This window comes from Enhydra lutris, unplaced genomic scaffold (genome assembly GCF_002288905.1).
Source record: "Enhydra lutris kenyoni isolate GAN:26980312 unplaced genomic scaffold, ASM228890v2 scaffoldscaffold61, whole genome shotgun sequence".
NCBI lineage: Eukaryota > Metazoa > Chordata > Mammalia > Carnivora > Mustelidae > Enhydra > Enhydra lutris.
Genome location: NW_019154145.1, coordinates 6324126 through 6330996, shown reverse-complemented (window position 1 = coordinate 6330996; position 6871 = coordinate 6324126).

The window sequence follows — 6871 nt, the reverse complement described above, 5'->3', positions numbered from 1 at the left end:
GGGCAGCGGGGCTGAGAGATCGCGACACTGTGGCCGAGACGGGCTTGGCCCCCCGGGAGGAGCGCGCAGGGCGTCCCCGGCCCTGGCAGCGTGCGCTGGCAGCGGGTCCTCCAGGGACAGCTCTCCCGTGGGCTTCGCTGGAGTGGAAACCAGCCTAAAATGGCTCTGTGCTTGTAAACTGCAGTTTCAGCCGGGAACCCCTCCCCTCGTCCTCCTGACGTCGCCGCTGACAAGCGCACAATTCACTCCAACGCCCCGAAACCCGCGATTTTGCATCGAGCTGTGCCGTGGAAGCGAATGTACAACCGATTACAAAGAATATTCCTCAGGATTCTCGCAGGGTCCAAGTTTCCCTTTCCTGTAGGAAGGAACGGGAGGTGTGTGGGGGGGGGGCGTCGGGGGCGGAACCGAGACGCTGCAGAAGCCCGGCCGACCACCGCCCCGGAACCCGGGCTGCGGTTCGGGGCCGGGGCCCTTTCCGCGTAAAAAGCCGAGGGAGGTGCCCCGGGGACGCGGAAGGTGGCGGTGCGCAGCGATGGCCACGGCCAGGGGCAATCGGCCTTGACGGCATCGATGGTGTCCGGAGTGCAGAGCCGGCGCCGGGAAGCCTGGGAGACCGTCCCCAAACTTCTGGAGACCCGCCTGCAGTTTCGCTTTCGGAATTTTCGGGATCTTTGGGTTTCTAGAGTTGGGTGGGATTCCGGGAAGAGAGGGCGCCAGGCGCTGGTCCTACGGATGCTCGTTCCCCTTTCAGTGCAGTAGTCAGCACTCATCACCCCAGCGTCCCCTCCTCTGAGTTCCCGGACCCCGCGGGCGCGTTGGAGGGTTTGGGGCTTCCAGCCTCGCGCGCAGCCCCGGCTCCGGAGAGCATCCGCCCCGCACCGCGTTTTGTCGGCTCTAGCGGCGCGGTCCGAGCCCACGGGTGGGCAACCGCTTTCGAACAGGGCAGACCCTGCCTGAATCCGCATCCATCGGCGCTGCCTTCCACTTTCCTTCACCCCTCCGCCCTCCCACCGACGCCAAGGGACCTGGGAGACCGATTCGAGTGTCTACACCAAGCCAGCGGATCCAGGTTTCACCAGGTCGGAGAAAACGCGAAAACCGGCTTAAATTGGTCACCTCATGCTGGGGAGGCCGCTAGGGGTGGGGAGAGAGGTTGAGCGGGTACAAAGGGGAAGGGGAGAGGCCTTGGTGGCCAGAAGGAATTGGCCAGGCGCTTCTTTGCGATAGGAGATTGCTACTTTCCCCCTAGTAAGCGTTAAATTGGCACACACGCTGCTTCCTCCCTTCCACAAATAATTGTCTCAGATCCTTATCTCAGCTGGGAGCTGGGACCATGCCGCCTGCCTGAAAGGGGGGAGGGGCACACCCACGCACGCCAGAAACCCTCCACTCCCCCACCAAAGTTTTGACTGTGCGAAGGACCCATTCTCCTGCGCGGTGGCTATTGATTCAGCAGACCCCAGTCTAGAGAAGCATGCACCCAGCGACCCCGTTTTGATGTGTGTTTTTCTAGAAGTGTAGGCTGAGAGCTGCCAGGCCAAGAAGTGAGTATTTCCCATCAGGCTTCCAGCACCTTGAACCTCCAACAGGCCACCCTGCTGGGACCTGAATTTCGCTAACGATGGGAGTCATTGATCTGAGAGAGCTTTTCCTCTTAGTGTTTTCTTGCAGAAACCATGGATAGGTTTTTTGTTTTCTTTCTGTTTCTGGTGTTTGTTTTTTTTTTTTTTTTTAAATTTTGCTAGGTATCAATACAGAGGTTCAGGATTCTTGCTTAAAAACAAACAAATAAAGCAGAATAGGTTCCTGAAGAAGGAGGAGAGCCTGAATGATCTCAGAATTAGCCTCTCTGTTCCCTTTTTGTTATAAGACCCTCCCTTTGCTGTCGGGGGAGTAGGGGATGTTTATCAAATCCCATTTCTGCCTGCTCTGGCCGAGATGACATTGTTCACTTTTCTCCAAGAACTGGTGTCCACGAAGGACTCACCCCATCTGTGTTGGAAGCATTGCTCTGAGCAGTAAGCGAATGAGGGTTCCATTTCCTTGGTACAGGGTGCTTTTGGGGTGGCAGAACCCTTGAAATGGAAGTCACGTTCTGGAGGGCCTATACTGAGAGCAAAAAGGTTTTGTCAGGGTATCAGAGTAAAAGAGTTCTTCTCCTCTCCCTTCTCTTTGTTGTCCTCCTCCTTTTAAATAATTTGTACAGAATGGTGTACTGTGGGGATTTGAATGACCTCCAGTTCTAGGGTTCTAGGTTTGGAGCTTTTCTGATAGTTATTTCACTAGTGGGACTTTGGGAGTTCACCTAACAGTATAGTGATCGGAAAGAAGAGCTTGTAAAAGGTTCTTGTACCAAAATGAAATCAGGATATGTAGTTCAAGGCACATTTTATGTTTTTTTTCTAATTGTTTTTACATCTGCATTGCCTCAGTACAAACATATTGTTCCTGTTTTACAAATATGGAGAAAAAATTAGGGAAATTTTGCTTGTCATAACAGACCAACCTGGGCATTCAGTTTCTAACCACCGGATTTTGTGGCAGAGGAGAGGACAGAATCAGGAGGTCTGGGTTCTCCTTTGGAGATATTTCTATCTAGCTGTGTGGCCTTGGACCACTTAGAGCATTTTTCTGAGCTTCAGCTTCCTTACGTGCGTCGGACTGGAGTCTCACTCCGATCTCCATGCTTCTGTTTGGGGGAAAAGACCAGTGATTCAACACATCTTTGTAGGCATGGTCAAACGATTCATCTTTCAGACCCCTGTCTGTAAAGTACAGTGAAAGCACGAGGAGCCTTGTGACTGTGGCTCAAGAAGACATTTGGTGGGTTCTAGTTCCCTCTGCGGGGGTCAAGGGCTGACACTATTGAGGGAAAGAGGCTGCACGGAGGCCAGGTTTCACTCATGCCCTGGAAAAGGGGAGGTGTAGAGATGGACACATATGCAAATGTAGCCGTCATATATAATCCGTTAACTTTTTTTTTTAAGATTTATTTATTTATTTTAGAGAGAGAAAGAGAGTATGAGTAGGAGGGGCAGACGGAGAGGGAGAGAGAATTGCAAGCAGACGCCACGCTAAGTGGGATTTGATCCCAGGACCCTGACATCATGACCTGAGCCAAAACCAAGAGTTGAGTGCTCAAGCACCTGAGCCACCCGGGTGCCCCAGGCTTCATATATAATCTTGATAGTATCGTGGGCTGGGCGAGGGCATTGTGGTTTTGAATAGAAGTCATGAAGAAGTACCTGATTCAAGGATGCTTTAGGAATTCCTAAGACTAAAAGGGACTGTTCCACATAACCTTCCGTACCCCACCATTGCAGACAGGGTGAGTGCTGGGACCTCATTCCACTAGTATTTACAGTGTGGGTAGATGACTGCGGCCTCCTGGTAGCCTAGGGAGTAAAAGAACTAGGTCTGATGTTGCATTTACCATTCCTGCCCTTTATTTATTTATTTAATTTTAGTTTTTAAAAAATTATTTATTTGTCAGGGAGAGAGTGCGAGCGAGCTCAACCAGGGGAGCAGCAGGCAGAGGGAGAAACAGGCTTCGCACTGAGTAAGGAGCCCAGTGCGGGACTCGAACCCAGGACCTGGGGATCGTGACCTGAGCTGAAGGCAAAGGCTTGCTTAACCAACTGAGCCCGCCCCAGGTGTCCCCATTCCTGCTCTTTAAGTTGGGCTATTAGACAGTACGTACCGTTGACCCTTCAACAATGTAGGGGTGAGGGGCAACAGCTTTCCCCAACCCCCCAGCGGAAAATCTTCGTGTCACTTGACTTCCGAAAGCGTAACTACTAATAGCCTGCCGTTGACCAGACGCCTTACCAATACTGTGAACCGTTGATTCATACATATTTTATACTTCTATTATACACTGTATCCTTAGAATAAAGTAAGCTAGAGAAAAGAAAATAGTTATTAAGATCCTAAGGAGGAGAAAATATATTTACAGCAGTGTAGTTTATTAGAAAAAAAATCCATGTGTCAGTGGACCTAGAGATCAAACCTGTGTGTAAGCCAGCGACACTTCCTCTCTCTGTGAGACTAGACAGGTCCCGGACAACTCCAGAGACGTGATCTTGTTGGCTAAAACAAGAGTTGGCCGTGTTGAAGTCTGTGTAAACGAGACGGGACTGTATATTGTAAGTAAGGGAAGGTATTTGGGTTAGAGCTTGCAGTAGAACAAGGGATCTTACAGGATCCATAGAAAGTCGCTGAACAAGGTTCCGAAGGATCCGTTTGGCAGGATCTTGTCAGCAGTGCTCCGATGGAAAGATGCCAGGATCACTCCCCAATCTGGTCAGCCCCTAGTGAATTTTAAAATCATGGAACACTGCATCAAAAACTAATGGTGTACTGTATGATGACTAACATAACATAATAAACAAATGATTGTTTCACCATAAACTGATCGTTAGGTCCCTTGTGTTTTGATAGAATGACATTCGCTAATCAGAAAGTTTTATTTCTTTTGTCTCTAAGATTTCTATCCTTGTGAGAATACAGATGTCGTTGACAGTGATTAAGCAAAGAATCCATTGTCCTTTTCTGTTTCATTCTTTTTGATTTTCTTTTAAGGAAAATGACACATTGGGTAGATACAGTGCTTGTGAGCACATATGGTGATATCTGTAGAGTAGGGCTAATAGGAGACCGTTCTGGTGCTGGTGGGACAGGGGAAGATGGGGCAGATTTCTATCCTGTGATTCCCCCCTCGCCGAAGTTTTATTGGATGAGGGGAAAAAACTTTTATTATTATTATTTTTTTAATATTTTTAAGTAATCTCTACACCCAACCTGGGGCTCAGACTTACGACCCTGAGATCAAGGGTCCCATGCTTTACTGACTGAGTCAACCAGGCACCCCCAACGAAAGCCTTATAAAAAGTTACTAAGGTGTACCATGTCTGCTTTCTCCTAAATTTAGCAAGTTTGTTTTTCCATTTCAGTTAAAACTGAGGTATAAATCGCATCACTTTAAGGCATAAAACGAGAATCTTTAAATCCAAGTGTAAATTTCCTCCCAGTCTCTTTTTAAACATAATTGAAATAAGTGCTCATATAAAAAACTGGACATTTGGATCTTGTAGGTCCAGGGGTTAACGATGAAAGCATTGTGGAATGAATAAGATTATGAACTAGCGATTTACTGAAGATGGTGTTAAAAATAAAAATAATTACTTATTTGAGCATGAACTGTTCTCCATCCCCAGTGCTTACTGCTTTGCATTTATGTATCCTCTATGTTCTGGGAATATTACCCCATTTTACAGAAGAGACTGAGGCCTTAGAGAGCCTGAGTAACTTGGCAGCAAATCAGGGCAAGAGAGAGAGTGAGGATGTGAATCCTAGTCTTGCCTTGTCTTGAAACTGTAATTATTGTATATTGATTATTTACTCTGCGTGAGACACTGTGCCAAACATTTTAAATGTGTTAGCTTGCTTAATCTTTACAGGTGAGTGCTGTTATCTATATTTTATTGATAAGGAGATCAAGTTTTTGGAGCAGTTCCGTATAAACGGTTGGTTATTTATTTATTTATTTACTTTGAACTTGATTTGCAGTTTGCAGGAAGACTGGAGCATTTTCTCTTTGCATTTATTTTGGGTGGTCATGGGGGAGCAGAGCCCTTAGAGGAGGCTAAATCTCTGTATTTAAATGCGAAAGTGAAAATATTCAGTGCCCTGGGTTGGGGTAGAATGTTGCTCTCAGTCCTGTGAATTGATCATTACAGTTTTGAAAAGTTGCGTTTCTGAAATTTCAGCTTAATTAAAAGGTAGTTGATTTTTATACACATCAGTTTCCTTTTTCCTCTCCTCCCTGAAAGACATTCTCACACTAGTGTATAGGTGAGAATAAATGGAAAAATTCTCAAGTCGTGGACAAGTGCAGAGTCGAACTCCACAGGACCTTGGGACAGCTGGGGAAGAGAGGTAGAATTTTCCCTTCTAAGTAGTTTTTCTTTTCTTTTTTTTCTTTAAAAGACTTTCTTTTATTTATTTGAGAGAGAGAGAGCCTGCGAGTGTGCGCACAGGGAGGGGAAGTGGCAGGCAGAGGGAAAAGCAGGCTCGCTGCTGAGCAAGGAGACCAGACCTGGGGCTCCATGTGGGGTTCCATGTGGGGCTCCATGTGGGACTTGATCCCAGGATCCTGGGATCATGACCTGAGCTGATGGCAGACCCAGACCAGCCACCCTGGCGCCCCATGCTATAGGGGTTCAATGCAAAAAAGCGGAGCTCCCTGAGACTGTTCTAGACAGGCTTCCATTGGTACTCTTACAAGAGACGCATCGCTTCTCCAGCCCTGTGGAGAGCTCACAGAAACGTCCCCAAAAATGAGTGGTTATCTCCACTAGAGTTGGGTGGGATTCCGGGAAGAGAGGGCGCAGAAAAAAGTCAAGGGGGATGGGCGGCAAAGCACAAGGCCAACATTTCCTTTGGATCACTGCGGTGTTTGCATTCGTTCCTGCAGGGAAGAAGCCGGTTTGCCTTATGAAGGGTGGAGAAGTGGGAGTGAGGAGGAGGAGGGCTTGGCAGTCTTAGCCTGCACAGTTTGAACAGGAGGACAGAAGTCACTGGTATGGCGGGAAGTGCAGACTGCGAACATGTACTTTTGCGGGAGGCCTGCTTGTCTTAACATTCATATCCTTGTTGATGTTAACTCCCTAAGTTATAATTCATCTGCTTTGATCACAGTCATGTTCTGTATTGCAGCTGAAAGTTTCTGAGATCCTCCAAGGCCTCACGCCTTGGGGTCTGTAACCCCTGCCACGTGTGCGTCCCTGATGTTAGGTAAGGAGAGGTGACATCCCCTGGTCTGGAAACACGGCCAACTCTGGAATCAAACCCAGCCGTCCTGGTTCTC